A 27,151-nucleotide genomic window follows, 5' to 3' on the forward strand; every position below is an offset into this window, starting at 1 on the left:
CTGGCATTGAAGCTGACAAACTGGGCTGTCTTGGGCACATCCATTTCCTCTTGGGCTTCAGTCTGGCCATCTGTATGTCTAAACAAAGGCAGGAACTACTAGAAAGATGGGGTATCATTTCAGCAAGAATAGGTGGAAAGGTGAAACATGACCCATCTTTCTCCACCTGCCCCAGGGGACTCCCCCACGGCCAGGAAAAACAGAAGCTCTAAACAGGCCCTGCTTCTGAAGTCACAGCAAAAACCATGTCTAGTGTCCCCAGTAATTCTCTAGCATTCTCCCACCTGAGAGCCTCCTCCTCCCCACACAGGCCTGTGGAGTGCAGTGGAAACACTTCGCCTCTCTTTGAACCACACAGCAGGAAGCATGAGAACTTCCTGTAGCTGCCGCGGGTGCCCACAGGGCTGCCGGCCACTGTGCCACCACCACTGAAGAGGCTTTTGTGGCCTTCTTCCTGTGGCCCCAGGAGGAGACGGGAACTGGGAGCTGGCAGGCACCACGGGGCTATGGAGGCCACAGGCCAAATGGAGGAGCGTGGCAACTGTCTTTGAAACCAGAACTGCTGAGGTCTGTCTATAGCTCAGACAGTGCTGTGGGCCCCTCTTGCAGGCCAGTTGTCTCACCTGGACCCTGGGCTCTGAGTAAACAACCCAGTGATGCCACCCACAAAGGCCGCAGATCCAAGCTTAGGAGGCATCTTCCCGTCAACGCCCTGGGGGCCCCTGTTGCCAAGTGACATGTGCCTGTGATTGCAGAAGGCCCTATTCTCCCAGAATCTAGGGGAGGAAGGGGGACTCTACACAGCTGGAAAAGGCAAATTCTAACAGTCCTTTGTGATTTTAGACATGGTATTTAATCTCTTTTGAAATGCCAAATAATATTAAAAGAGGGCATGCTGTTTTTATGATTTTTCAGGAAGGGTCATGGACTAATAACAGGTTGCGAACATTGGAACATTGCCGGGAGGGTTCTTGCCCCTGCTGTAGGTACATATTGCTGTTCTATTTATAACCAACATGAAAACAATGTAATAATCAAAACTAAGAGATGTATACATCCCTTTAGCCTACCTATTTTTCTTGGATCTGGAATATTCTGGGCCTCAGTTGTTGATTTTTAGCAGCAGTTGAAAGGAGCTGACCAAATGCACATTAACGAGAAGACATTCCTGTCTCTTTTTTTTTTTTTTTTTTTTTTTTTTTGAGACGGAGTCTCACTCTGTCGCCCAGGCTGGAGTGCAGTGGCGCGATCTCGGCTCACTGCAAGCTCCGCCTCCCGGGTTCACGCCATTCTCCTGCCTCAGCCTCCCGAGTAGCTGGGACTACAGGCGCCCACAACCGGGCCCGGCTAATTTTTTGTATTTTTAGTAGAGACGGGGTTTCACCGTGGTCTCGATCTCCTGACCTTGTAATCCGCCCGCCTCGGCCTCCCAAAGTGCTGGGATTACAGGCGTGAGCCACCGCGCCCGGCTCCTGTCTCTTTCTCTCTTCACCAGGAGACGTCCTATTTGAGCCATCCTGGTTTGAGATCCCAGCCTCCCACCCGCGAAGCATGAGACAGCCAGGAGTAGGCCCCCTGCAGCCACAAACATTTGTCAGAGTGATTTGGTGAAGTTCAGCACTGAAAGCAATTTCTTACTCGGAAAATCATTTATCATGGACAGCCTGTCGAAAACAATCTCATTTCAAACCCTTCCCAGGGAGAAAAGAACTGACAACTGGCACTAAGTAATCTACAACAGAGCCACTGGGAGTCATTCATCTTTCCTCTGCCCAGCCCAGGACCTGACACTTTCAGAAGAGAAGTGAAATCAATCATAACTGCTCTGAGGGGCTTCAGCTAAAAGAGGAGGGGGCTACCGGGACAGTCACATACTCCTGAGTGTACAATGGGAGATTTTTCATAGTCTCCATTTTACTAATAGCCAAAATCCAGAAGAGCAGTTGCAGGGGTCTTTGAGGAAGGTGTGCCTCCTTCATGACAAAATATGTTCTTTTTGTACTTTTAGCTCATCTTAAATGCCAGAATCCTCCTTCTTAGGGAGCAATTAAGGAAAAACTTACTGCTTTTTTATATAAGCTGACTTCCCCTTTGCCTGGGGCAGTCTTTTCTTTGCCAGATCATGGCATGGAGTTTGTGGCATAGTAGATAATGATTCTGGGCATGCCATTTCCACTGACGTCAACACCCTGGAAACAGTCAGAATATCTAGCAATTTGAGGTTCATGGAGAAAAGCAGAAGAGGGAAAATGTTTCCCCATTAAGTTTCCTCTTTTTTAAAAATACAATTAGTTACAGGTAGGAAAAGCGATTGATCACTTTCCTTACTGAATGTCTGATTAAACCTAGGTTCTTGTTTTGAGGTTCACCAAGCCCCAGAAGAAGCTAATGAATTTCAGAGCTCCATCATTCTAATGTTTTGGCATTAACCAGTGACTCAGAAGGTACTGCCAGATGCAAATTATGACATCAGTGCTATACTTCTGGGAACCAAATAAAACAGAACCACCTTTGTAGATGGGTAGCTCCCACCAGTTCCCAGAAATATTTATATTATGGATATTAGTAGTTCATTATTATACCAATCTTAATTCAGAAATAAATCACCAGGTTTAGCACATATGATGCTTTAAGATAAAATTGTCCTCAAACTGCTCTCATTTCTCTGTCATTATTAGGGGTCAGAAATCCTGACTTTTTTGGAAAGAAGTGTTATGCTATTTTGCCCAAGCCAAATGCAGGCATTAGCGGTAAAGTTCTGGGATAAAATGCTCCATTTGAACTGAATTGTTCATGTTAAAATGGCTGATTTTTATTAGCCATTTGGGAGTACTTCTGCCACTTCTCAGCTGTCACTTTAAGCAAGATACTTTAGCCTCTCTGTGCCTTGGTCTCCTCATCTGTAAAAAGGGGGTAATACTGCTACCTACCTTGTAAGATGTTATGAGGATTAAATGATGTGATACTTGCAAAGGCCATAGTGCCTGCCAAAAAGCAAGCATTTAATTTAAATTTTTTTTTTTTTTTTTTTTTTGAGACGGAGTTTTGCTCTTGTCATCCCAGCTGGAGTGCAGTGGTGTGATCTCGGCTCACTGGAACCTCTGCCTCCAGGGTTCAAGCGATTCTCCTGCCTCAGCCTCCTGAGTAGCTGGGATTCCAGGCACGCGCCACCACACCCGGCTAATTTTTATATTTTTCGTAGAGACGAGGTTTCACCATGTTGGCCAGGCTGGTCTCAAACTCCTGACCTCAGGTGATCCACCTGCCTCGGCCTCCCAAAGTGCTGGGATTACAGGCATGAGCCACCACGCCCAGCCTAATTTAAAATATTTTTTTAGAAAACTCTCAGCCAGAGATGAATTAGGGGGTAAGCCAACCACTCGGTTTTCTGGCAGCCAATCTACAAAGTCCCCAGGAGATCACTGGAAAAGTAACAAGATGGAAAAATGGGATTTTCAGGGCAAGCACTCACTACACATGATCGAGAAGAGCACTGTAAAAAACCATGTGTGAGGAGGTAAGCCTCCCGTAAGGACAACATCAGAGATAAACAAAGAGTCTCTGAACTGCTAAAGAGGCTTACCAGGATCCCTGAGGCACCCCTACAACAGTTTTCTTCCTTCTCCTCCTTCCCTTCCGCAACACAAAGCTTGGTTTCTCTGCTAAATAAATACTGAATACTTATGTAACAAATATCAATTTGAAGGCACATAAAATTATGAGCCTGCCTAAGCGTCCTCTTGGCCTACCATGCTCTGAGCTAACTGGGGCACTGAGTGTAAACACTTTCCCTGCTACTGCTTTGCTCTTTCCCTCCCTCCTTATTCACCACATTCAATGATCAGAAACTCCAGCTTGAGTCACCTGCAGTCATGTGGCATCGGTCCAAAGTCCTCACTACCATGGGCGCCAACCCTAATACCTCCCCTTAGGGTATCCTCAGCACTCACTACGTAAGAATCTACTTTGCTTGGGACCAAGAAAAGAATAATTCAGCGTGAATATGATATCACTGGGACTTGTTAGTGAGTGTTATTTGGAAGATGTGGCTGAAAGTTTTACAGAAGGATGTATACTTCCATCACAAGTAACACAGTGTTAACTGCTACAAAGCTAACAAAGCAGTTTGTGGCCAAGAGGTTTTTGTTTTCTAGGATGAATAAGAAGGCCGTGTTCTTGAAGTAACTTGAGAAACAATGACTACTTCAAATTCACCCTGATATACGGACATGATGGAAAAGCAAACAAAGGTGGATCATCCACCTAGGAATCTCTAGTTCAATGGTTAGCTCAGTAAATCTTCCCAATTTACCATGCAGATCCATCTCCCTCACCCCCATGAACTGGTCTAGAGAATAAACATATTACAATTTTAGTATTAATTTAATCAGGCATGATTTTGCAGAGAAGCCCATGGCAAAAAACAAACAAACAAAAACAACTTTCTATACTTTTTATAATAAGGTCCAATACCAAAAATAGTAATAAGAATAATTTAAAAAACCAAACACCGCATGTTCTCACTTATAAGTGGGAATTGAATAATGAGATCACTTGGACACAGGAAGGGGAACATCACACACCGGGGCCTGTTGGGGGGTGGGGGGAGGGGGGAGGGATAGCATTAGGAGATATACCTAATGTAAATGACAAGTTAATGGGTGCAGCACACCAACATGGCACATGTATACATATGTAACAAACCTGCACGTTATGCACATGTACCCTAGAACATAAAGTATAAAAACAAGGGATAATTTAAAAGCAGATTGTTTAAAATCCATCTCTTTCTCTCTGTTTCTATCCATAATTGAGGAGGAAGAGCATTTGTTCAGCCTGCTGTCTGCCAAGCTTGTGCTAGGAGCTTCAGTCATCTCTTCACCCCAGTATATCATTGCTGTTGTACAGATGGAGAGACCAAGATTTCCAGAGATTATCCCCTGCCCAAGGCTACCTTCCTGGGAAGAGGGAGACCTGGATTTGAACCTCACCTCGGTCTGAGTCCAAAGCCTGTGCTCTTCCCACATTGTGCCGCTGGCCATCCCTGAAGTTGCCACTGTAGGTGGAGCAAACCCCCTGAGATGAACCAAGGGAGTAGTGGCTATATATATATGTATATATATATACACACACACACACACACACACACAAAGCAAACAAACAAAAACGAAATTAGTTGGCGAGGATGTGGACAAATTGTAACCCCCACATGTTGTTGGTAGAAATGTAAAATTGTACAGCCATTGTGGAAAATAGTTTAGTGACTCATCAAAAAGCTAAACATTGAATTCCTAAATGACCCTGCAATTCCACTCCTATGCATACAAGAATTGAAAACAGGAATTCAAACAGATACTTGTGGACAAATGTTCATTGGAGCATTATTCACAATAGCCAAAAGCTAGAAACAATCTACATGTTCATTGACAAATGAATGGATAAACAAAATGTGTGGCAGTCATACAATGGAATATTATTCAGCCATCAAAGGGAATCAAGCACTGATACATGCTACAACATGGATGAACCTTGAAAGCATTATGTCAATGAAGGAAACCAGACACAAAGGTCACATACATAGGATTCCATTTAGATGAAACATCTAGAAGAGGTAAATCCATACAGACAGAAAGCAGATCAGTGGTTGCCAGGGGCTAGGAGGACAGAGGAATGGGGAATGACTCTTTGCTGAGTATGGAGTTTCCTATTGGGGTAACAAAAATGCCTTGGAACTAAATAGAGGTGATGGTTGCATAACACTATGAAGGTACGAATCACCACTGAATTGTACATATTAAAATGGCTAATAGTTACTTTTATGCTCTGAATTTTGCCAGGATTAGAAAACCAAAGAGTGGTAAAGTTAGAAGACATTTCACAAGTTCTTTATTGCTCTGCATTCTTTGTGGATGAGGAAAATGAGCCCTGTCAGTCTGTCCAGTGTGGAATTATATAGCTAAAGTTTACCAGTGAAGTTGGGGTTAGAAATCAACCCTCTGTCAATTAATTCATCAGAGCTTGCACCCAGGCTCGCACTGGGGCACTGGAGGAAAAGAAGAACAATATTGAGAGAAATAATTCTTTCTCAAGTGTAACTGAGAGCCTCCCAGGTCCTGCCTCTTTGGCTCAAAGCTCAGATTCCTGGGAAGTCATCCTCCATTCCACTCCAGGGAAAATGGCTTCCTACTTTTATGTGAAAAGGAGCCACGAAGAATTCAGCATCAGGAAACACCCTTAACTCTATCAACAGAGAAATTTCTGTCTTCAAGCGAAGTCCATTTGATTTGCTTCTGTTTGAAGTGAAGCAGATAACCTCAATCAACATCTGATTACTTCTTTAATTTCCAGAGCTTGCTCATTACCGAAGCCACACTGTCTCTAGAGAAGGACCTTGAGTAACTCAGATTTTAACATACCTGGGATGACAAGTTACTTAGCTTGGGCTTTAATTGAGAAATCAGTTATTTTACCCATTATTTTGCTAACGTTATCAAAATCCTATGATACTCAAGGCCCTGAAATGACATTTTCCTCTCCTTTATCATTTGTACCTGTGACTCGGAGAAAATTATATGTGATGGACATGTCAAAGATACATAAGTTCTTGAAGAGATTCTTTCCTACTTGCTCTACTCACTGATCCATTTCCACAGAACAAATTGAGCATCAGCATGAGAAGTCACAAGGCAGGGGATTCAATCTTTCTCCCCTGGCTTGGCTTTCTAAAGTGTGTGACTTTAATATTGTTGTTTTGCAAGATGTGAACATGTATGTAAATTTGTGTGCATGTATGATGAATATTTTTCCCTGCTAAAAGGTACTATGAAATTGATAGTGACTCTTTGCAAACCAACTCTCCAATAAGCTTCTAGTTTTTTTTTGTTTTTTTTTTTTGGTTTTTTGGTTTTTTTAGGTTTGCCACTAATCCCCCAGCATTTCTGCAGATTGTAACTGAAGCTCAGCTTTTCTAGGAAGAAAATACCTGTTATTAAGGTCAACAACCTAAGAATCACTCTTGATTCCTCTCCATTTTCAACTAAACAGCTGTTCTGTCTGTGATGCCTCCTGCACGTGCTCACACCCTAACTGCCTCCATCCTCTCCCAAGGCAGCAGCCTCTCAGTTGAGACCTAAGAAAACTGCCTCTCAAACATTTTCCTTGCTTTTATCTTTCCCTAAACTCTATTCTCCACATCACAGTCAGAATGACTTTATTTGTTAATGGCTTTATTGAGTTCTAGTTTCTATACCATACAATTCACCCATTTGAGGTTTAAAATTCAATGGTACAATCAATTTTAGAACACTTTAATCACCTCAAAAAGAAGCCCTGTAGCCTTCAGCTATCAACCCCCAATCTCCCCACAAGCAAGCAGTCAGTAATCTATTCCCTGACTCTATACATTTGCCTATTCTTGACATTTTACACAAGTGAAGTCATATACTGTGTGATCATTTGTGACTGGTTTCTTTCACTTAGCATAATGCTTTCAAGGTACATATATGTTGTGGCATGTTTCAGTTCTCCATTCCTTTTTATAGCCAAATGATATTCTACTGCATAGATCCATCACATTTTGTTAATCCAATCATCTGTTGATGGTCATTTAGATTGTTTTGCTGTTATGAACATTCAAGTGTAAGTTTTGTGTGGACATGTATTTTCATTTCTGTTGGGTAAATACCTAGGAGTGGAATGGGCATGTCATGGTAGCTCTGTGTTTCAGTTTTTCAGGAATTGCCAGGCTGTTTTCCAAAGCTACAGCACCATTCTACATCATCCGCACCAGCAGCCACAAGGGTTGCAATTTATCCACATCCTTGTCAATCCTTGTTATGATCTGTCTTTTCAAGTATAGCCATCCAAATGGGTGTAAAGTGGTATCTCACTGTGGTTTTGATTTGCATTTCTCTGATGACTAAGGTGTTGAACATCTTTTCATGTGCTTCTTGACTATTTGTATATCTTCTTTAGAGAGAGATGTATTCATAAACTTTGACTATTTTTAAATTGGGCTGTCATTTCACTTTCTTAATAATGTCCTTCCATTAAAACACAAATGTTTTTAATTTTGATGAGGTCCAATTTATCTACTTTTTCTTTTGTTGCTTGTGTGTTTGGTATCATATTTGAGAATTCACAGCTAAATCCAGTGTCACAAAGGTTTACCCCTGTCTTCTCTCCTAAAAGTTTAAAAGTTTTTGCTCTCATATGTAAATCTTTGATCTATTTTCAGTTAATCGATGTGAAGAGTCCAATTTTATTCTTTTGCATGTGGCTATCTAGTTACCCCAGCTCTATCTTCTTTTTGAGACAGGGTCTCACTCTGTCACCCAGACTGGAGTGCAGTGGCAGAATCACAACTCACTGCGGCCTCCACCTCCCTGGCTCAAGTGATCCTCTCATCTCAGCCTCCCAAGTAGCTGGGGTCACAAACATGCACCACCACACCTGGCTAATGTTTTAAAAAAAACAATTTGTAGAGACAGATCTCACTATGTTACCCACACTGGACAGTACCATAATTTTTTTTTTTTTTTTTTTGAGACGGAGCCTCTATCTGTCGCCCAGGCTGGAGTGCAGTGGTGTGATCTCGACTCACTGCAACCTCCGCTACTGGGTTCACTCCATTCTGCTGCCAAGTAGCTGGGACTAGAGGCGCCTGCCACAATGCCCGGCTAATTTTTTGTGTTTTTGGTAGAGACGGGGTTTCACCGGGTTAGCCAGAATAGTCTCGATCTCCTGATCTCGTGATCTGCCTGCCTCGGCCTCCCAAAGTGCTGGGATTACAGGTGTGAGCCACTGTGCCCAGCTGACAGTACCATTAATTGGACAGACTATTCTTTCCTCATTAAATGATCTTGGTATTATTCTCAAAAATTAGTTGACTATAAAAACTGGATTTATTTCTGGACTCTCAATTACATTCCACTGATCTATATGTCCAGAATGACTGTTTAAAAGCGGAAATTGCATTATTACTCTTTCCAAAGTAATAGCCTAATTCCCAGTACAAGTCATTCTCTATCCCAAGGATTCTTCACCCGGGGCCACATACTTCCAAGAGGTCCTTGAGTAGTACTCAGGGAGTCCACGATTTGGACCCAAAAAATTACATCTTTATTTTTATTAACCTCTAATTCAAATTTGGCATTTCCTTTAATTATGAATATGGGCAATAAATTGTAGGGAGCTGAAGACCCATGGGATGTGACCAACTCAGCATTCCACTGGAGGCTATATGATCAAACAGCAAACTGTTTATCATGAAAGCAGAATGTGAGCAAACTCAGGACTGTGCCTATCTCCAGGAGGTTTGCTGAGGGCCATGGCTCCAGGCTCCTTAAAGTTATCTACTGGGAAATCTAGCGCCTGTTGTTCAAAGAATGCAGTCTTGGAAGCCTGCTGTGAATCAAACCGCTGGCCTACAATCATTCGCCCCTTTCTCGTTATCTCTTTTACCTAACAAATTCAGAGAGCTGAAAAAGCTCAGGGCCCTTGTCCACTAGAGGCAAGGTGCCCCCTAACCCCTTCTTCCAAATATACTCTCTTGTCTTTTACTTTTATTCCCGCATTAGCCCCCTTTGTTCAGTCCACCAGGGATCATGGCAGGTTACAAGTGGCGCCCCAAAACAGTGACAGAATCAGGTACTCTACAATAAATTAGAATAGTATTAATGATACTTGTCAATTTTTTGGCAACAGAAAGCTCAGATATTTACATAAAAGATTACAATTGTTACAGGTATCTCAAAGTATTATTTATATTAATCCTGCTTTAAAATGATGGTGGTATATTAGAATTGTTGTTGGATCTTCATAAAAATGCCCTAATCAAGAAGCAAGCAGACTTTGTCATAATTTGTTCTTTATAATCTGATAACTGATTTTAATATAATCTGTTTTCTTATAATCCAATGTTTTTATATTATGCCTTTATAAATAATATTTTTCTGAGAAAGGGATCATAGTCTTCACTGGACTGCCAAAGAAGTCCTCAGCACAAAACATTAAGAAACCCTGCTTTTTCCATTACCAGTTTTATTTTCTTCTCAGCACGTGGCATCAACTGAAATTATCTTATTAACTAGTCAACTTGTTTATGATCTGTCTCTTTCTGATACTGGAATGTAAGTGTTTAGGGCTTAAAATAGTGTCAGGCACATAACAGCCATTCAATAAATATTTATTGAGTTAATTACGGAATCATCAGCAATTTTCTAAACAACAGCTAAATCATTGGCTTAATGAAAATAAAGACTACTGATACCAAATTAGTGACACATAATCCATACTGAAAATTATTTTACATTTATGCCATCATCATCATTAGATTTAATAAATGCCAGCATATCCTATGTGCTGTATTAAGTGCTTGATGCACAGTATCTTATTCATTGCTCTCCACACTAACGACCAAGAATATTATTATCCATATTTACAGTTGAGGGAACTAAGCCTCAGAGAGGTTAATTTCTTACTCAAGGTCACATAGCTAACAAATGACAGAGTTGGGATTTGCAACCAAGCCTACCTGCCTTCAGAGTATCGATTTTTAACTACAATAAAACACTTCTAAGAGAGGAGGAATTTTCTTCCCATTCAATTGAGAAAGCTAAGATCCTGTGAAGTTAAGAAATGTGGCCCAGAACGCAGAGTTCAGTAGAGATTTCCAATAAAATGTTCTTTCCATTGTTCTCTTTATGAGCCACAGCAGGAAAACCACTTAGCAGAACTGGGTGCTAACAGGTTGCCTTCTACGAGAAGAAGAATTTTGGAAAAGATTTACTCTGCAAGCATAATTAATACTAGCAGGCATTAACTGAAGCCTGTTCTTTTCTTTCCTGGGGTCTAGTCTGCTTCTCTAAATATTAGGGCTCGGCCTCATTCAGGGCATTAAGGACTTCATTAGGCTGAAATCCAAGTTAATTTGATTACACAATTATAAACTGTCCCTGGCTGGAGGTTGTCTCATTTGCCAGGTTGCAAGGGGGCAGCATGGCTGGATGACATGCTTTTGATCCCCAGCTTGAAGTTTCAGTGCTTTCTGGCTTTGACCTCATCAAGTTTTACAGAAAGGAAGTTAAATTGGAGCAGGGAGACAGATATTCTCCTTACTAAAGCTGTCAAGGGCACGCAGAGGACCATTCATCAGGTCTGCAAAGAAACAAGGCACAGGAAAAGTTATGGTCACCCGGAGGTGGCAGCAAATGGGATCTAACCAAAGGTCCATTATGCCCAAGGTCCCTCACCCACATGGGAAGCACACATCCAGGTTGACCCCCTTCCTCTTTTCTGTGCCCCATTTCCCCCTTACTGGCTAACAGGTTATTCAGCCTGGATATGCAGAGGAGCCAAGGGAAGGAATAAATCGTATCGTTTTCAACAGGGATTTTGTTGACATTAACAGAATCTGGAAGCACCCAGTTCATGGAGTAGCATTTTCCTCTCCTCTGCTATTCATGCAAGTGATCAACGGACCCGCTTCCAGCCTTCCTCAAGCAAGGCCTCGCCTCTAGCCAACAAAATCTCTTCACTGACTATTTTTGTAAAGACATTCACTTTGCCCAAAGAGAGGTCTGGCCTTTGCCCTCAGCTTCTGGAAGGCAATCTCTAAGCCCTTGGAGTGTCATGCCTGATAAAAGTGTCTTTTCCTGGGGTCTTGGGCTGGTCAGACAGTAACAGTGTTATTTTGGGTAGGGGCTGACCACGCCAGAAAGTCTAACAATGTCATTTATGGTGCAGGCTTTGGGTCACATGGTATCCATCCACCTCCAGGGGAGCAGGGGACTGAGGCTGGCCATGAGGTCAATCATTCAAGTTTACATGATCCAGTCCCAGTAAAAACTTTGAACTCTGAGGCCCAGGTGAGCTTTCTTTCTTTCTTTTTTTTTTTTTTTTGAGACGGAGTCTTGCTCAGTTGCCCAGGCTGGTGTGCAGCGGTGCAATCTCAGCTCGCTGCAAGCTCCACCTCCTGGGTTCATGCCATTCTCCTTCCTCAGCCTCCCGAGTAGCCAGGACTACAGGCACTCGCCACTGCGCCTGGTTAATTTTTTTAAAAATTTTTTTGTATTTTTAGTAGAGACGGGGTTTCACCATGTTAGCCAGGATGGTCTCGATCTCATGACCTCATGATCCACCCACCTCGGACTCCCAAAGTGCTGGGATTACAGACGTGAGCCACCACGCCTGGTCCTAGGTGAGCTTTCTTGATTGACAATACTCCTTGCATGTAGTCACACACTGATGCTGGGAGGTAACATGATCCATGACTCCACATGGAGGAGATAATGAAAGCACCGAATTTGGATCTTTCCCAGACTCTGGCCTATATACTTTGTCCTTTGGCTGATTTTAATCTATATCTTTTCCCTGTAATAAATCGTAACCGTGAGTATAATAGCCTTCAGTGAGGTCTGCAGTCCTATGCATTATCAAACCTGAAGGTGACTTGGGGAACGTGCCAAACCTGCAGTTGATGTCGGAGGGAGGATGGTCTTGGGGACTGCTCACCCCATGTCCCTCTTCTGCAGCATCCAACTTCTACCTATGCCTTGGGACCCAACTCTAGCCTGCTGTCCTCCCTTACAGTTCCCTGGATTACTGCAACCAGCGAATATGCTGGCTTCTACACTAAAAGCTAGTGTTTCTCAAACACTTTTTAGCAAATTCCACAGTAAGAAACAGAGTTGACATCACAAATCAGTACACACATACATTTATACAGTACATATATGGATCTATATATGTAATGGAAATAAAAGTTTCATAAAATCAAACTGAACTTCTCTAGCTATATTTCCATCTTGGGCTGATCAACCTCGTGTTTTATTTATTTATGCATGTACTGTTAGAGACAAGGTCCCACTCTGTTTCCTAGACTGATCTCAAACTCTTGGCCTCAAGCCATACTCTTGACTCAGCTTCCTGAGTAGCTGGGATTATAGGTACAAGCCACCATGCCCAGCTATGTCATCTTTTTTAAATGTTTGTTTTTCCTTTCACAAACCATTAATGAGTTGAGATTGCAGTTTTCAGAAGCACGGGTCTTGTCCATTATCCTGATAATTGATATCTTTACTGCCTTACAATACATCATATTTTGTTTCTTAACTTCACTGTGTTTATATCTTGTCTCTCTCAAGACCTGATTAAAAGTTTCAAAATAAACCTCAAAAAGAACAATACCAATAACATCTAATACCTTTTTTGGTCATGTTCAAGCTGGGCACTGTTCTAAGAGCCGTTCCATGCAGTGTCTAATTGTTTCCACACACTACTGTCAGGTAGGTATTATCCACCATGACATCTCTCACCACCACTTTCACCCCATGTGACAAAGGAAAGACTTAATAGTTTGGAAAGGTTAGAAGGCTTGCCCAAGACAGCTACAAAATAGTAGAGCCAACTAAGCCAAGAAGGTCTGGTCTGATTCCAAACCCTGGTGTTCACCACTAGGCTCTTTCCTCTCTACTTTCTTTTTCCAAAATTACTTTTTAAAGACAGGGTCTCACTCTCACTCAGGCTGGAACACAGTGGTGCAATCAGGGCTCACTTCTGCCTGAAACTCCTGTACTGAAGCCATCCTCCTACCTCAGTCTCTTGAGTAGCTGAGACTATAGGCATATACCACCATGACCAGCTAATTTTTAAAATATTTTCTTTAGAGACAGGGCCTCACTATGTTGCCCAGGCTGGTCTTGAACTCCTGGGCTCAAGTGATCCTCTTACCTCATGTGAGCCACCATGCCCAGCTACCTTCCCACCCATTTTAATTCCCCGCCAGAGCTGCCCAGCAGACCTCTTTGCCCCAGAGTGGAAAGGGCGCAGATGACAAATATGAATATACAATTCTGGCCCAATGGGTTCAAAGAGGAGGGAGTTGGCAATGTTTCCTCTTCGGCCAGCACTCTTTTCAAGCAGAGCTCTGTGACCTTCTGCCCGAAGGCAGCGCTCTCAGGCCTGTCTGTTACGGTTCCCCTCACTCATCTCAGGAGAGTCTCCGTCCAGAATGCCAGGCACCCCTGCCTGCCTTCCCACTGCCTCGCCCTCCCTGCACCAATTAAACTGTCACAGTCGGCTGGCTTGGAGGCAGGTGAGGTCAGGAAGAAATCTAAAGGAAGCTGGGAATTCAGATGAGATGAATTCTCCTTGTGCTGAAGCTCCTCTTCTGTTTTCTGTTAAACTGGTCTGAAGACTGATTGGATGAGCCCATAGAGATCCCTGGCGACTCTCTACACTCACCCCTTGTACAGAAGTGGCAGCTGTTTGCATCTGTTTGGGCTCCCAGTGGTCCTTAGTTCCTGGTGCAACAGCAGTGGGTCTCAGGTGGAATGATTTTGGCTGGAGATTGTTTGCATTCTGGAATCACTGCCTAAGGAGGAATTTGCCCTCTACAAACAAGTGCTAACCCACAATACATAAGAGAAGCAAATCAAAGAGCTATTAGGCTTGGCCTAATAGACACATCTTGTCTTACCTACCCCTTTTAGTGTGGCCTGGTATTGGAGGAAGAGGTAGGAAGCCTAGGGCCTCCCTCCCAGAGTTTCCTTAGCATCACCTGACATTGTTGAGATTTCGAATGCATTGCAGGTTAAGGGACACTTGATCAAGAAGGGAAAACACTGCAGAGACGTTCACTTAGACATGTTTTGTATGTCATGAGGGGAAAAGTTCCCAGTCAACCTCGGCTTAACCTTTGGGTTTGAAGATGGCCCTCTGTCAGTCATGTGATCTTCATGGCAGAAGAAACAGCAATGAATGAGCAGATGAATCCATCTTAAAAGAACAGAAATCCTTAGTTTGGGTTTTATGGACCAACTTTCGGGTACTTGGTAGGCAAAATTTTTGTAGCTTTCATCCAATTCCCAAATGGGTATTTGACCTATAAAAGAACCAGCACCAGTCTACATGGTAATATACATATATTGCCTTCTATAATTTTACTTGGTGTAGCTGCCAAATCTTACTCATTCATGCTTACTCCAAGCATAAGCACATGTGTGCACACAGAAACACAGCCGCCAAATGCACCCTCCTCGTCTACTCCTCAGCCTCACCTTGTACCTGATAACAGATTGTGCTCAAAGGCACTGGAAGACCACATGGCTGCCTGGAGCACGTTTCAATTATTAACGCTGCTCTTTAGAAGCCTTGCCTTATTATTTCTATTCATGCTATTATGAAGAGGGCAAACTCCTTAATGCACTCCTCTGCCACTTCCTCCCGCTGCTAGAGGAAAAGCACATGCTAGGTAGAGTCATCTAATAGCATCCACGTTATTTTCACCTCTGTACACTGTCCCTGCAGTTCTCTCTAGGGCCTCAAGATCAATTGTATCTCAAACTGGGCCATGGGTTCATTTTCTGCATTTTCTGGCATGGAGTGAGGGTAGGGGGTGTGTGGAAATGCCAGTTCTCAAATTACAAGATGGCAGGTCTCTGTACGGGTGTGATTAGCAACATGAAATAGGTATCCTTGTTAAGGACAACTGCCTTCAGTAGATTCCAACAGCGGAGGTCCTGGAGCCCTACCTACAGTTTCTTCCTGAGAGTGTCCTGACAGGTGAAAGGTAGTGTGAGTATCTTCCATGAGGAAAACAGACTGATGAGGCAGCTCTACTGAAATGGCAGTTGATATTAATGGGGCCATCTGTTTCCTACTTTGAAAATATCTGAGCTGTAGGCTCAGATGCTACCTATCACTAACTGCCATTTAAAAGGGTAAGGCATGAAAAAGGGTAAGGACAGTGATGAAGTTGTAGCCTAGACTTGGGACCATGTCTCGGGGAAACAGTCTAGGTATGCCTCCGATTTTGTTTTGGAAGGGACCGTACCGTAAGAATTTCATCAGTAAATATTAAATACAATGCTCAGCAAATTGTGAACTTTAGGGTTCGTGAAAACTAAAGCCAGGATTTATCCATGTCAACCTGTATCTTATACCCACATATGCTAGAAACTAAATCAAGTTTCTTATAACGTGCCCATTTAGCTAAGTGAGTCAGAGGATAGTTTCCAATAATTACTAACACTTATACACTTAGTATAATCAACTCTTCTTTGGTCAAGTTAATATCCTGGCAGAACAGACAGATTTGGGCCTCTCTTCTTATAAAAAAAAGAATCTGACAATTTAAGGGGCATATGTTCACTTCCATTTATGTCCTGGAAAATACGCCCTGTGACTTAGCAACCGTGTTTTAAAAGCTCTTGCAGTTCTTAAACAAACAGAGTGTATGTTTATGAGGTTCTAACGACGTTATTTTCAGAGATGATGTAGAGCTAGTGATATGTAGCTCTGGGGCTTACAGTAAGTTGTGGATGATTTATTGGTGTGGCATACAGTATTTGCCTCGAGAAAAGTGGAAATTTAACTAAGCAGTGTTTGAAAATGTGTTAGATGGCAAAAAACCCGGGGCACCCTGAGACCAAAGGCTTCCCATCTTAGACAGAGAGGGGGTCCTTTCTGGGAGATGGAGGAGCAAGGGTTAAGAACGCTTTCTGGCACTCAGGGAGCACAGCCAATTCAAGACCAGAAAGACAGACAGTTTAGAATAGAGGCTGAAAACAGGACGCCCAAATCGGGCCTGCAGAGGTGTTTTGCTTGGACTGCAAGTACTTTAAGAGTTTTGGATTTGAGGCCAATATTTTAAAATTGGAGATTCAACATAAAATCCAGTATTCTCCCTCCTCTTTGAAATACAGGAAGATCTGGCCGCAAGAGCGTGCATTTCTTCATAGGAACAATCAGCTGGACCTGGGAAGCCCCTTTAGGTGAGGCTTCAGCTCTCATCGCAGTCCTCACCAGATCCGCCTCACTCATTTCCAATGTCTGCCCTTCCCTGTCCAGCTGAATTTACAAACTTCTGATGAAGAAAATGTTATTTTGTACTGTCGCGCTCTCAGCGAACAGATCTCTTAAGCCAGTAAGACTCATTGTCAGATAAAAGAATGAAAAAGGCACATGGTTTTCCAAAACATGGGAGAGAAGCAAGATTATTAAGTTGTCTTAATATTTTTGTTGTATGCATTGTTTTGAATGCTGGGTTGCCAAAGTTCATATTCCCCAAAGCCAAGTTATCAGACAGGGCTTAAAATAAAATGCTTATTTTTATTTTCTCATTCGAAACAATTAGACCACATGGAAGGGGTGTAGTGTAAGGCGACTGTCTCTGAGTACGTTTTCTTATCTATGAAAATTTCCAGAAGGATCGAGCTGTCAGAAAGGGAGAAATAGAGTCAATTTCTCCAGCAGGGAGTGCAGACACAGTGCCTGAGGCCACTGTACTTATGGGATACAAAAAAGTCTAAATTTTAACTTCTTTAAAATCAGAAAAAAATAAATATAATAATCATAAATGACAAATAATAATAACGAACCCAGGCTGGGCACAGTGGCTTATGCCTGCAATCCCAACACTTTGGGAGGCTGAGGTGGGAGGATTACTTGAGCACAGGAGCTTGAAATCAGTCTGGGCAACACAGTGAGACCCCATCTCTACAATAATATTTTTTTAATTAGCTGGGCATGATGGTGCCCACCTGTAGTCCCAGCTACTCTGAAAGCTGAAGCAAGAAGATTACTTGAGCCCTGGAGGCAGAGGTTGTTGTGAGCCATGATTACGCCATTGCACTCCAGTCTGGGCAAGAGTGAGACCCTGTCTCAAAAAAAAAAAAAACAAATTAGCCAGCCATGGTGGTGCATTCCTGTAATCCCAACTACTCAGGAGGCTGAGACTGAAGGATCACTTGAGCCAAAGAAGTCAAGGTTACAGTGAGCTATGATCATGTCAGTACATTTCAGCCTAGGTGACAGAGTAAGACTGTGTCTCTAAAAATAATAATAACAATAATAAATCCAGCCTGGATTATATTCATTCTTATATCAATGCCGCTGCAAAATATAATATTTAATATTCTTATGGAAGAATTGGCTCAATAAGGCCAACGTGCCTAGAGCCCATGGAAATCACAGCATGGAGTGGCAAATGCTGGTCTTCAGACCAACATCCATGTCCACGCTGCGGCCTGTTTGCGAGTAGCACAAGCTCATTTTACTGCCGACTCTCCTCCCCATCATACCCCTGTGATGCTCTGTATGTGGCAAGTTCATAACAAGGCCCCTGTAAAGCACATCGCACACTGACCTCAGTTTCAAAAAGATGGAGTGGATGCCATTCAGACACTTCTGGAAATTTCCAAATAAAAATTTCCGAGAGTTTTAATCACCTACCATTGGACAACCGGTATTACTGCCACTGGATAGAGTCTGCTTCTCTGATTATTTTATGCCATCCCTGAAGCATTCTCAATCCCTAATCTCAGTGGCTGATTTTAAGGCAAGGTTTTGCTTGACTTAGCGTACACCAAAAATCACAAAGCCCGAGTACAGGCCATAATGAGAGTCTCCTTCTGTGGACTCCTAGAGTTGGGGGCAGACTGAGTTTTCTGTCTATTCAACTCAAAATCTCCCCTAGAGCCAAAACATGTTATAGCATCCAGCTATCTTTTCAACCCCTCAACCTTCAGTACTTACTGTGTGCAATGCTCGTATTAGTCATTGATATATTGCTTAGTGATGCCTTACTTGTTCCTGTTTTGCTATCTTATTTTTCCTGTGTATATGGCTGGACTTCCTGCCCCTTTTAAAAATATGTATAATTTAAAAGATATAGCATTATACATAAGTACTCAAAATTCCCCAGTGCCTAGCAAAATGCCTTATACACAGTTTGTACTCAGTGGAGAGCTATTATCTGATTGGTACCTTTAAGGCCACAGGTACACAGACAGCTCTCAGTCTCATCTCTGCTACTGTGATGAGCCTGGTAGCCAATTCCCCCATGCTCTGCTTCTCCACTTAATTTTTAGGCAGGACATGATTGTTTCCTACACACACACGCACACACACACACAAACACACTCTTTCTCTCTCTCTCCTCTCCCAAATTCTATGAACAAAGACACATGCATCAAAAAGTCCCAAGGGCATTGTTGCTTTGAGAGTTCTATTTTTAAGCCACAAATGACTCATCACCAACCAGGGTCTACCCAAAACTACCTGTGTCAGGCTGTCAGGTCAAGACAAGGGGTAAAAGACAAGAAAGAGGTCACATCTCCTCCAGCCCATGAACCCCATGATAAAGCTGTAAAAGCTGCCACCACTCCACACACCACACCCCACCCCTGCCACAGTTGTGTTAGGCACAGCACTGCCCTTGTGTTTGGATTAAACTGTTCTGAGCTATAACATTTTGCTCCAGCTGGCTCCTATCCTGATCTCTCAGCAGTCTCTGAATGCGTGTCAACCTGTGACTATAGGGAGAGGCCCGGTGCCATGTGACCGGGAGGAGATGCAGCCCTCTTGTGGTATACACTCAGGCTTGTTGTAGAGGTCAGAAGTAACTAGTGGGTCTGAAAGGGAATGCATTTCTTCATTTGCCCTGAAACAATTATTCTTTTAAAAAGAATAAGGGAGGGCTAAGAAAGTGCCAGATTGTCCAAAGCATTCTTTTTAAGTTCTGGAGAATGGCGAGAAGGGAAGAAATAATTCATTCTAATTTTGGAAGGCAAAGTAGATAGGGACGTATAGACATAGATATTAGATAGTGTTTCCACAGGGGAAACAAATGAGCAACTAGACAAAATGTCCTCAAAAGTTATGCATAACAAATTCCAAACAGGCCAAAACAATGTGTTCAGCTCTTCAATGTGTTCAGCCCTGTGTTACCCTTCCACAGTGGAGCTGAACTCTTAACTCTTACCCATCCCCACCTCCATGCTGAAATAGTACAGAAAAAGAGGGAGATAGTGGGGAGGGAGAGAGAGAGATTAGTAGGAGGGTCATAAAATCAAGGAATTCAAGGCATCTTACCAATGAGGATGAAATAAACTAATCCCATGCAGCCACCTGACTGGATTTTATATTTTCCACCTGGGATTATCTTTGTTCTTTCCCATGGCCCTGAAGTTTCCCCCATGACAAGGGCCTGGAGGTCCAGAATTCGCATAAAAAGACAATATATGCTTTGCTATTCAATGAGTAGGTTATCATGTCTTTGTTCATTTTTGTATTTAGTAGAAATAACCCAGGAGATCAAGTAGAAAAGGACAGAGAAGAACTCTGTCTTCCAGCTCCAGCTCTGCCCCTGGCTGGTCAGATGACCTTGAGGAGGTCCCTCACCCTCATTCCTCAGGAAAGGATGCTGAGGCACAGGGAACGGTGGCACCAGTTGGGATCCAATGCCTCTTTCACTCTAATACTATATTCTACAGTTGTCTTTTGTGGCAGACCTGAAAGGTTCAGCTCAGTCCTCCCGCCCTTTCCTAGCATAGTCCCTGATTTGCCCAGTGAAATGTCAAAGATAAGCAGTTCCCTTAATGCTTCTAGATGCCATTGCCTACGATGCCTAGGTTCTACTTGTGCAACGAGCAATAAGCAAGGAAGACAAGATTTCCTCACCAATGTGGAAGGGAGAAGGAGGGAGGGTGCTAATGCTTTCAACTTTGACGTAAATAAAACCAATCTGTTTGACAACCAAAGAACAGATCCTGTCCCCCGAATCTGCCCATATGGAGACAAGGACATATATAGAAGTTGACTGTTCCTTGGCATACTCTCTACCTGTCTTCTCTACCAGGCATTCACTCGGTTCATGAACAAATGGCAATGTGGAAGGTTAGATGAGCTAGGAAGACTGAGTTAGAGTTACTCTCGTATCAGAGCACCAAGTGTTGCTATTAAAGGCTAAATTCTGAAGGGGGACAAGGACTTCCCATTGGAGTTATTTACAGCCTCTTTGCCCTGAAGGCATCTTGTCTTCTACCATCCCTCAGTGGGCTCGTCTCCTCCACCATCTGACATTCCATTCTTTCAACAGCTGCTGGCTCTCCTGTTGTGTTCCCTTCACAGATGTGCAGTGCCGTTCTGAACATCCTGCCCTTGAACTTTCCCTACCCATAATTTTCCAAACCAAAGCCTAGCAATAAAAATGTCAGTGAGGGATGGAGAAAATTGGGGGGAGTATTTTAAAAGGGAAAAAAAAACAGGGAGACGCTTTGCACACACAGTGATTTGTGTTGACTTCTTCAACAAAGGTTAAATGTATGCCGTGACTTCTCAAAAAGGGCACGAAGGCAGAGAGCTGGATCTAATTTTCCAGAACACTACCTAGAAAGGCTGTGCTCCATAAAGGAACTGGTTACAGAGTAAGCTGGTGAGCTTCTTTCTCTATGTCATGGGCTGCCCACCTGGTCACGCTGCAGGATGAGGTGCACTAAAGGGGATAGTGAAAGCTGGAATGCATAGTCCTTTACAGTTTAAAATGCACTGTCATGAATGGGATGGGATCTGTGCTGGCCTCACAGCTCTTGCAGGCACCTGTCTTGGGGCTGAGCACAGGAGAGGCAGTGGGTCTGCACCTGTGCCTAGTCAGTTTGAACAAGGCTGGAGAAGGAAGCCAGATACTTTATGTCATTTCAAAGAACTCCATCCTATGTGGCTTCTGTTCTTTGGGGCCAAATTTTCCTGAAGTCCATTAGTTTGATAATGCCAACTCTCTAGGCATATAGATATAGCACAACATAATGCAAAACTATAACCAATCAACTAATTCTGTAACTCTTTAAAAGAGACAAAAATGTATCTCATGGGGAAACAGCATTTCTCATATCTATTTCACTATGCCAAATCACAGGGACAGACTAGGTAAGGCTAGGAAGGCCAAAGAGTCTTTCTACTCGGAAAGACACTCCTAGGTGGTAGAAACTCATGAGGAACAATCAACTCTCCTTGTTCTTTGTTCATTTGATCCTATTCCATTGCAAAATGCTGCCACTCCACTGAGATAACAGAGAAGTCGGTCGCATTACGCCATTATTAGGAAGGACTGAATCAAGGCCCAAACAGACATCAGACAGCACCTGATCCAGGGCAGTGTCTTACGTGGAAGACCTGCGATAGGAGCCTCCTACGTACCCACAAGTGCACACTTGGTTCTCAGGGTGAGAAATGGAGAAAGGGAGAACAAAAGAGAAAACAAGACCAATGCATTGGCAGGATGAGGTGAGGCAACTTCCCTTTCTTGCAACATCTCATTAAACCCCATCAGTTACTTCCACAATCTGGAAATTTACTTCTTAACACTTAGAAGAGAGATGGCTTTAGAATGAGCCGTGCTGGAATCTAATCCTGGTTCTACTGCTTACTAGCTACATGGCTTGGGCTATGTCTGCAGCTTCAGCCTCCTCATCTGTAAAGTGGGAATAGTGATACCTACCCTAAGAAGTTGTTAGGGGAATTCAATGAGGTTGTATGTGCTATTTTTGGTAAAGTCCCTTGCTCTGTAGCTCACAGACAGCACATAATCAGTGAACGTTAGTTCCCTCCAACAACTTGCCCTCGCTTCCCTTTTGAAAGAGAATTTCTAGGCCAAGGGATGAGAGGCCAGGCTATGTGAAGACTGGAGTGAGAGAAACTACTGGGCGACTAACCAGTTCTGCTAAAGCTCTGGGCATCCCCAATACATCAACGGTGCCAGTTTTATTTTCAGAGACTATGAAAACAATCTGGTCAATTTCTATCACAATCTTAAAGATAGTTTTCCTTAACCATAAGCAATTTTACTGCCTGGAAAATATACAGCATTGTCACATTTGAAGGTGTTTCAAACTAATAAATGAAGACAAAATGAATAAATGGGTGAGTGGATGCAAAAGTAAAATTTTAAAAGACTGGGGAGAAGCCATTTTCCAAATGTAACCCCACTGTTGCCTTGGCAATTGGGCCCTTGGGTGAGATGCTCTACAAAATTTGTGCTGCTGTTCCCTCCTCTTTCCTAACGTCTATATCCCCAAAACAGCAGTGCTGATACCAGAAGCCAAGAGCAAAGACTGGCAAAATCAGCAAGCGCCCCCATTGTGTGCCGGCCATTTTGGAGCAGATAAAGTCATTAAGGAAAAATTTCACAACGTATAACCTTTCAGCTTTACTCCGTGAACAGCAGGTAGCTTCCCTTTCAGAGACAAGAGCCTGCATTGAAGTCACCAGTGAGCAGGACTTGACCTTCATTTTCAGTATACGCAGCATTAAATATTCATAATCCACGTAACCGTAGCATAAGAAGTAGCAGCGTTTAAACATGAATCAAAGGAATAAATATCTTCACACATGTGAGTCATCCTTTCCCAGAATGCCCCTGGTAAAAATGCAAATACCCAGAGCTCTGGGCCTCTGTCTCTTCCAACTTTCTTTTGAAATTCTGAAAGCAACAGAGACTGCTGCATTATGCAATCCATGAATCTCGCTCTCATGCTGACACTGGTGGGTCTTTGTTTTTTTTCCCTTATCTGTTAGATAAGAATTGCTGTTCTTGTGTCAAAGGGAGGAAATAGACAAGGACGGAAGCAGCAACGGTGACATTAGCACCCACAGGATGTCTGCAGGCACTCTTGACTTGGTTGTACAATTTCTAAAAAATCTTTGCTTCACAAGGATCAGAATGTGTGGGAGGACAGGGTCGGCGTAGGTGGCAGGAGACATCAGAATTAGGAGCTAAAGTGACATGTGACATAAATTGGGCAGGAGTCCTTTTAAAAAGAATGAAAAAGAAAGGGAGCTTTTTGTACACAATCCACCTTGTATGGCTAATTGGAGCTTTGGGGAGATGGTGTGTGGAGGGCTCAATGCTTGTCTGTGCTTGTTAAGGCACTAACGTGATGTCTGACCAAAGACTTGGTCCAGAGACATCTTCGTCTGCTTGGGTGTTTCTAGAGAGTCTACTGCTGGGATTATAAAGCACAATTTTAATAAGGTTTAATGTAATTATCTTTGTTTTCAATTCCAGGAGCTCTGAGGACAATCTGTCTTAGCTAGATAGTAATCACTTGAGGCTACACAAATGAGTCTTCCCTCACAATCACTCTAGGATCATTAAGACCAGACCCAAAGAAAACGCCCTATGCTGGCATCTGTCTTTGCCTAATGGCCAAAAATGAAAGTTGTGCAGCTGTCTTTGGAAGTGACTTATCCATCACCTCTGGATAGTAAAAAGAGCTTTGAAAGGTTAAAAAGATCATAAACCCACCAATGATGACATTTCTCTGAGCTGTATTACTCATCTGCTAATGCACAGAAGTAAAATAACCACCTAGCCTGCTTGTCCACTTGCACAACTGGAGCTGACCTGCCTTGAGACATAGCTGGTCCAGCAGACCACGGGAGCCTGTTTTATACATTAATCGGCATTCCTCGCACTTTTCAAAGGGCTGGGTGCAGAGAGCCTGGAATCTTAGAGAGCCTGGAATCTCAAACTTGTGCTACAGGACAGTCCTCAGCATTCTGTAGGAGAGGGGCAGCTCTGGCTAAAATTCACTGAGACAAGCCATTTCACTCATGTCTGTTGGTTTAGATTCACTTGTGGGAAAGCCTATAGGCCATCCCCTAGTTTATTTATCTGAAGGGTGTAAATACTAACTACAATTCATCTGGAGAATTCTGGGTGCTTTTTTTCCAGGGTGAAGATTTAATATAACTTCCACGAGAAGTTTAAAGCTGTCTTTCCAAAATATCCAGATGGCCAGCCAAACCACGAATGTGTAAAACTGGTAACAGTTTTGAATGAAAGGCATGGATTTTAAGAATGTACATTCTACTTTCTCACTTTATTTCCATTTGCATCCTATATGTGGATAGAATTTCATTTTTTTTCTCATTCACTAAGCTCGATTATAGTTTTTTAATAGGTTTCACTGTGTTTTATTCTTGGAAATCTATGGACTTATCATAGAGATGGCTTTAGAGATTCTACACTAATTCTCCCCCAAACTTAAACTGAGCTTGCTTGCTGTCTTTCCCAAGGAAGATGGAAAACTCCCTTGTGCTGAATCCACTGATTCGGCCTGCCACCGGACAGAATCTTCAAATATGGTCTCAGAACCAAATGAAGTCATGAAAATGAAAAGTTTCTATATAAATAACCAGAAAGTCTTCTTATAAACAAAGCCTTGCTATGCCAAACCACATAGTTTAGCAACAGAGATGCCGGGATGAGGCTAGGACAGTCCTCAGGCAGAATGGGAATAGCCTTGTTTCTAACCTTATCGGCATTTTTGCCAGGAAAAGGTGAGGACAGGACTGAAGTTCCATCCTTGGGACAGACTATTTGCAAGTTCATAAAAGAAACCGGAATCAGACAGGCCTCCCAGTACTGTCTTCCCCAAGGCCTAGAAGGATCATAATTAAAGCCAAAGGACATTGAGATGGTGTAGGACATTAGGGGAAGAGGGTATGCATTGGGGAATTTCATTCCTCTTCATCTTCTCACATGGAAATGGAGAACACCAGGATCCACAGAACAAAAGACTGCCTCACAGTAGACTGTAAAAAAAGACACAATCCAAATCCATCTAAAGAGCATTTTATTTCTGAAAAATACAGAGGGACAAAAGGTTAAAAAAAAAAAAAACGAAAAGGGAAGGAAGGTGCTGGCTGAGGCATCTGGGCCTCTAACCCATCAACACACTCACCTCCACATTAGGGTTTTCTCTCTCTGGGGCACACAAGCTACAAGCCCAAACCTCTTTCCTGAGTCTCAGCATGGAAGTTGGCAGGGTCTACACCCCACGACACGTGAGAACACCCCTGGAGAGAGATTGGAGAAATAAGACCAGGGGCTTTAGAGGATCTTCAGTTCAATACAAATAGGGTCCAGAATCATTAAGAGTAAATATTAAAAAGGGGGCTTACCTTCAATGACATGCCAATGGGAGTCTTCCAAACTTAAACAAGCTCTTCTCTTTCTTGGCTCGGGAGAGTTGATGGAGGGAGCATGTGGAATCTTGTCTCCCGACAGCATTGAAAGGACTCTCCATCTGAGATGGGTGAGGGCAGCCCAGCCTCGCACATGGGGATGGGCTGAAGGCCCTCTGATAGGCTTAGACTTGGCTGATTCCCAGAGACAGGTTATTAAAGGAGATATTTTCTTTATTTTCCCTGACTGACATTTTGGCCTCTGCACCCAAATGCACAAAATCCTTGGCCGGCGACCAGATGGCTCTGAGAAATTCTGAGTTTAGCTGTGCATGAAATTACCACCATCCCAAGCCACAGGAAAGGAGCACTAAGCTCAGAATTCAGGCACATCAGAGTCTGAGCCAACAGGCACACCAGGGAGGTTTCCAAGTATCAAAGTCTAGTAGCCAACCATACCAGAGATAGAGTTAAAGTTCAAAACACTCACACAGTGGACAATAAGGGCAACAAGCTCAAGGCCACTGTCACCAGAGTGGCCAAGTTCACGCCACAACAGAAAATGAGTTAGACTCCAGCTCGTTTCCCTGATGCTGTCAACTTCATGATTGCAATGGTATAGGTGGAACAAATTATTTCCTCAGGATTGGCACCTGCAGGAATCAGGGCAGAACTGGCTGCAACGTTGCAGTTCTAGTCTGTGCCCTCTTCATCCTTCTGCAAGGTCTTTATCGTCTGTCACCCAGGCTCACCCTGGAGCACCAGTCCATTCAGCTGGCACCCAAGGAGTCTGCATGAGTGTCTACTCTAGACGTCCTCAAATGGTCACGGGCCTCCACCTCTGGGGGTCATCATGAACTCCTCCATCCATCTCCTTACCTTCACAAGTCAAGAAGCACCAGCATGCAATGCTTCAGCTGAATACCCGGTTGGCAGGTGAAAGGATAGCACCATGATTTCTAAGCTGACCTCCAGTAAGATCAAAGCATTGGAAACCCAACTGAGAAAAGGATCCTACAACCATGGCAAAAATGGCTCAGACCCTCATCTGTGGGAAACTGTCACCCTCCCAGAAGTTGCAAATTCCCATCAAGTCATCTTACCCACTTGACATCTTCAATGCAAACACATCATCAAGAAACAGCTCTTTAAAAATAAGTAATACCCAGCAAGAAGACTCGACCTCAGATACCTCACCCTCCTATGCCAGCATACTTAAAGTAGCCTTCCTTCTCAGAACTTTCTTTCCCGTTTAGAAAATCAGCACAGTGTAGCCCTAGCTTCCTCCAAAATCTTCTGCACTTAGAAGGTCTGGCAAAGGTTGGTGTTAAGGTAAATAAATGGATCAACATAAAGGCTTATGATTTTTTATGAAACAAGGGCAAGAAAGTATATTTGAATA

At 43.0% G+C, this 27,151-nt stretch overlaps 1 protein-coding gene and 1 long non-coding RNA gene across 21 annotated transcripts in view; both read right to left on the bottom strand.

The window, feature by feature from the left end:
• Window positions 1-27,151, bottom strand: part of LOC105465975 (potassium calcium-activated channel subfamily M alpha 1) — a 763,404-nt gene that overhangs the window by 352,515 nt on the left and 383,738 nt on the right. The window lies entirely within an intron of this gene.
• LOC139356020 (uncharacterized) lies at window positions 3,002-27,149 on the bottom strand. Its single transcript, XR_011607383.1, has 2 exons — window positions 25,747-27,149; window positions 3,002-25,641 (listed from the first exon to the last, which is right to left on the bottom strand). It is a non-coding gene; the product is annotated as an uncharacterized lncRNA (long non-coding RNA).

Source organism: Macaca nemestrina, chromosome 9, assembly GCF_043159975.1.
Source record: "Macaca nemestrina isolate mMacNem1 chromosome 9, mMacNem.hap1, whole genome shotgun sequence".
Classification (NCBI taxonomy): Eukaryota; Metazoa; Chordata; class Mammalia; order Primates; family Cercopithecidae; genus Macaca; species Macaca nemestrina.